Below are 6000 nucleotides of genomic sequence, written 5' to 3' on the forward strand. Positions count from 1 at the left end.
AACCCTAAACCTAACCTCTAAATGCCTAATCCTAACCTCAACTTGAATCTTTTCCTAATTGTAAGACTAACACCTCTAAATCATTTTTGAACCAATTATGTACAACCATTTTTCTTGTGAGGTCCACGAAAATGGTCCTCATCTCTATTTCTCAAATTCTACTCTAATTGAGGAGACGTTTGGCCCTCACAAGTATAGTAATAAAGTATGCGCGCACACACACACACACACACACATATAGACACAGGTTCTTTCTTACCTCTACGAGATGACGGTCTACGAGATGACGGTCCAGGTGGCGGTCCAGGTGACGGTCCGGATGACGGTCCGGGCCCACCCATGTCTCCCTCATCCCCAACCGTGTCTGGCCCTGATAGAAATAGAATAAATAAATTACTTGATCAATATTATGTACATGAGATCAATTTAAACATTTAGCATCATCATAGATCACATGCATGCATATATATATACATAAATATGAGAGAATATTTACCGTTGCTGTGTAAGGTTTTAGCTTTTTTTTATTCCTGTGATAATTGTGACATCTTACCTGGACTCCCACCAACATGTCCACGTCCACCAACTGCTCCCTCCAGCTCTTCATCAGAATCCTCACACTCTGAAATGGATCAAATAATACATGTTACTGGTGAATTTTTCAAAAGCTATGTTGACATTACCTAATCATGACCTGCTTTTTGAAAGTGGCAAGATGGCAATATGAAAGATTAGGGGTTCAGTTCTAGGTCAGGAAAACATCAACAAAAATTATCAAAGCGTTTGTGTTGTGTCCTAACCTGGACTGAGGCTTTTGATGTAATTTGTATTATGACAACATGTGCATAGGGAGGGGTGGGGGGGTTCAGCACACCTGCCATTGCCCCCTTCAAAAGGCAGAATAAAATAGCAGATCTACAAGCTTGAGTTTAGGTTATATAATTTTCAGATAGGTTTGAAGTGCTCATGTGGCTTATAGTTGTTTAGTCGCTACTTTTGGGCTCGTTTTCATAGACCTGGTTGCTTATTCCTCTCCCACAATCTGGCAACACCAAAAAATACGTGCATGAATAGCGACCACAACGGAGTCTACTTGTGTGATCTGCTTGTAGATCAGATGAAGACAATGTTTAGGTTAGGTTATATTGATATATTGTGGTGCTATAAAAAAAATAGCAGATCTACAAGCTTGTAGATCTGCTATTTTTTACAAGTAGACTCCGTTGTGGTCGCTATTCATGCACGTATTTTTTGGTGTTGCCAGATTGTGGGAGAGGAATAAGCAACCAGGTCTATGAAAACGAGCCCAAAAGTAGCGACTAACCAACTAAAAGCCACATGAGCACTTCAAACCTATCTGAAAATAGCCAATCTACAAGATCACAATCACCATGATATTATATAACCTAAACAGTGTCGTCATCTGATCTACAAGCAGATCACACGAGTAGACGCGACGCGTTGTTGTGAGCTCTGTTGTGGTCGCGAACCACAGGTTTGGAACCTACTCGTGCGTCTTTTTTGTGTTGCCAGATTGTGGGAAAGGAATAAGCAACCAGGTCTATGAAAACGAGCCCAAAAGTAGCGACTAGACAACTAAAGGCCACATGAGCACTTCCAACCTATCTGAAAATAGCCAATCTACAAGCTCACAACCAATCACCATAATTTACAGGCAGCTTTACAGAGAAACAAGCCCAGTGTGGCTTATATCAGATATACAAGCTCAACAAGCAGACAATAAGCAGATCTGGCAACACTGGCTACGTCTCAACACACACACAATCGCTAGTTTTCTCCATTGAATCAACTACGTAACAAATAAGACGATAAAACATTGAATGTGTGCTTACTATGACAACATATGAGTTCAGCACACTTGCCATTTGCCCCCTTCAAAAAGGCAGAATAAAATAGCAGATCTACAACAAGCTCAAAAGCTTGTAGATCTGCTCAACTACGTAACAAATAAAAGACATTGAATGTGTGCTTACCAAGGGGAAAAAGAGAAGGCGAATGCCTCGGAGATGGCTGCCACTCATCGCCGGAGGGATCACTGGAGGAAGCCGCCCCCTCCAGTTCGTCCTCGGTCTCAGGAGCGTCACTGCAGTCCTCAGGCGGGGGAAGTACGGGCTTGGATTTCCTCGAACTCCGACGAACGGGTGGGTCCCGGTTGTCGCTCGGTTCGACAGCCGCGACCCATCCGCCCGCCAGAGTTCCTGCCAAGCCAACCGGACCGGGCTGGTCCTTGCCGTCCACGGGAACTGGCCTCCGACGAACGGGTGGGTCCCGGTTGTCGCTCGGTTCGACAGCCGCGACCCATCCGCCCGCCGGAGTTCCTGCCAAGCCAACCGGACCGGGCTGGTCCTTGCCGTCCACGGGAACTGGCTGGTCCGGTTCGAGTTTGTCGACAGGACAAACAACCACTGGAGCCTTCGGTGGTGCTGGGGCCCGGAGGAAGCGATCCAACGTCGGCTGGCATGGATCAGCTGACCCGCTGATGTGTTTGCGCTTGCTTGAACGCTTCGGCATACTGTATACGTATAGTCTACTCTCTGACAATAAACTATACTACTCCTCTCTATTTCCACCTATATATATATATCTCTCTCCTCTCTATTACCACCTGATTTTATTCTATATCGCCGATCTACTGCCCTATAACTTCGCCTAACTTCCACCTTATTATGTATACCTCCACGCCCTCTCTATCCTATAATATATATATAACTCACTAGGCTATCACTCACTCACATATATCACACACACTACTTTATACTACAACAACACTACTACTATAACTACTAATCAAACACACGCTCAAATATCAAATCACTCAGACACTCACACAAACTCACAAACAATCAGAACACTCACCGTCAATCAATCACTGTCTCAATCTCACTAACTCTCACACGATACAACTCTCTCTCTCTCTCACTAACTCACTCAAATAATCTATCACTCAATCTACAGTATCACACACCTATCAAACTAACTCACTCTACAACTAACACTCAAAATCACTCAATCTATCTATCTATCTATCTATCTATATTTCTCTCTCTCTCTCTCTGTAACTATGACCGGCTCTAAACTCTCAAATCGCAAGACCGAGGGGTTCGCGCGACCCCGATTTATAGGTTTTGTGCGCGCGCATCGAGCCTGCGCCCGAGACCCGCGCCCGACACCCGCGCGCTCGGCGCGCGCGCACTCAGACACGCGAAGCTAGTGGCGAGCCTACCGGCAACACGGATCTATCCACAATATCTACCGTCATCTCAAACACGGATCTATTCACAATATCTTTTCTTCATTTATGAAGAAATACAAGAATATCCACGGACTCGGGGCGCGCGAGGTGGCGCGCACGGCTTCCAAAATCAAGATCCATGGTGAGTTTTTTTTTCTTTCCTTGTTTTCTAAACATGATGATGGCGCCGATCACATCACAGCTGGTAACGTGCGCGTGGAACGCTTACAGTCTGTCTTGCCTGTGGTGTGTGTGGACGGGCGTGCACATACGAGCACGACGTCTAACCTTAGATCTCACCGCGGATGTTTGTAAACTTCTGTGTGAAGGCGACATCGGGTCGTTGCGACCTCGGATCACTTGGCTTGTGTGTTTTGGGTCAGGGAAAGTTCATCCCCGTGCACATACGAGCACGACGTCTAACCTTAGATCTCACCGCTGATGTGTGTTAACTTCTATGTCAAGGCGACCTCTTATCACTTGGCTGTTGGCTCATGTGTTTGGGGTGAGGGAAAGTGCATTCCCGTGCGTGCACGAGCACGTTACAAGCGCAAGCATGTGAACGTGCATGGCTGTTTCAAGTTTTCCCTAGGTGCTTCCCTGCTCAATGAGCACGGCTGCGCACAGGCTGCCAGTTGATGCACGGATCAAACATTTGGTTTGATATGAGCAGATTGGCGGACCCCCTGACTTTATTTGACTTTTGTGTTTTGTAATAACATGTTTTATGTGATTACTTGACCAGATCATGATATTTTACAACTTTTCTGTGGTCTAGATGGATGAAATTTCTTGACAATGTAGGGAAGGACTTCATCTAATGTAAGACACAAAAAAGACCACTTCGCGTAGATCTACGCGATTGGCACGCTGCGGCTTTAAATAGGTTCGCGTAGATCTACGCGATTGGCAGTCAATGTGTTAATGCAGGATAATTTTAAAAGTAGGCTAACTTTCATATCCTCTCATAGGGAATGCATTGGCAGCTGCAGTTCATTGTTCTAACGGACCTCGAGTAGCGGCGCTGTCTCAAAAGTGGGCGTGAAATTTGTAGTCCCCGTGTGTCTCTATTGAGCTAGAGATATGGCGTCCCTGATGGTGTCTGTTGATATCTATAGGTTTTTCCGTCCGTTATGAACCAAGCCTCTGTTTCGCTAACTACTCTAGATCACTGGTTCACAAAACATTTACCAATAAAGTTTTTTTTTGTCTCCTCGGAATGGAAATTAGTGAAAATAGTCGATCTACAAGCTCACAACGCGTTGCTATCTGAAAAGTTGTGAGATTGTAGATCGGCTATTTTCACAAGAAAGTATGTCATACATAAAAAACAACTACTCTCAAAAAAGCATTTCATGTTATTTTTAAAAAAAATGCACATGTCTGAATTAACAGGGTCATGTTTTGTACAATGTAATTTAAATGTAAACTGTAATGAGTGGGATTTGAACCGGGGACTTTTGGAACATGAGGCTATTCTTTATTGATTGAGCTATTCAATCCACAGCCTCAGACAGTGAGGAAGGAGAATCCAACAAAACAAAACAAAAGGGCGAATGAAGTAAGTCATACATTGAAAATAACTACTTTCAAATAAGCATTTCACGTTATCTTTAACAATTGCACATGTATTCATTGATACAGTCATGTTGTGTGCAATGCAATTATAATGAAGTCTACATGAGGTGGGATTCAAACCAGCGACCCTGTGGTCTCAAGGCAAATGATTAAGCGATCAAGCCATTGGACCAACAGACCTGGAACTGGTGAAAAAGGTGCTCACACATTTGACACAGTTTCACGCAAATTGCTCAGAAATCCTGGGTTTAAATGTTTTTCAAACTGCTCAATATGGCGTAAAATCTAAGGGCGGAGCTTACTGGTCAAAGTGATAGATATGTTTCTCATGAGTCAAGGCACATGTGTAAGCAAGTTTCACGGCTGTCGGCCAAACGAGGCATGACTTTTGCCTGTTTAAAGTTTGCATCTTCAAAAAATTGCTATAGCGCCCCCCTTTGACCAATTGGAGTAAGATTGGTTTCAGTGATACTTGGAATGACCCTCTACATTATTGCAAAGTTTCAAACAAATGTGAGTCTGCATGAACGTGTTAGGGGCAGACGAATAATTGTCATAAAACTGCAATATTAATTGGCTCATAAAAGCTTCATTTTTTCACTTTTGGAAAATCCGCTTTGTGCGTTTGTCGGCATAGGTCCAAAGTACATGTGTAGACAGTTTCGTGCAGATTGCTCAAAGATCCCAGGAGGAGATAGATTTTTACTGTTTTTCATATAATTCAAAATGGTGGGAAATCTAAAGGTCAGAGGTCAAAAGTCAGAGTATGGAAGTTGTTAGGCATGAGGAGACGCATGTGTGTATCGACGTTTCATGGCTGTAGGTCAAACAGGGCATGAGTTGTACCTGTTCAAAGTCAATTGAGTGAAATAGCGCCACCCTTAGGCCGATAGTTGTGAGTTTCGTTTCTTAGCCGTTTGGCATAGCCCTCTACCATATTGCCAAGTTTCGTAAAAAGCGACCACACGGTTGGGCCAGAACTGAAAAAACGGCGGAAGAAGAACGCCTACAATCTCAATAAAGGCTTCGAGCCTGATAGGCCTCGAAACCTTAATAATAAATAAGTTTAAGTATTGAATATAGCAGATCTGCACACTCGTGACACGTTGAGAGTTTGCACAGAATCACATCGCATTATTCCTTTTTTAGCCAAAGTCTGTTTGGGCTCT

This window comes from Gymnoscopelus braueri, assembly GCF_963280865.1.
Source record: "Gymnoscopelus braueri genome assembly, chromosome: 16".
Lineage (NCBI taxonomy): Eukaryota > Metazoa > Chordata > Actinopteri > Myctophiformes > Myctophidae > Gymnoscopelus > Gymnoscopelus braueri.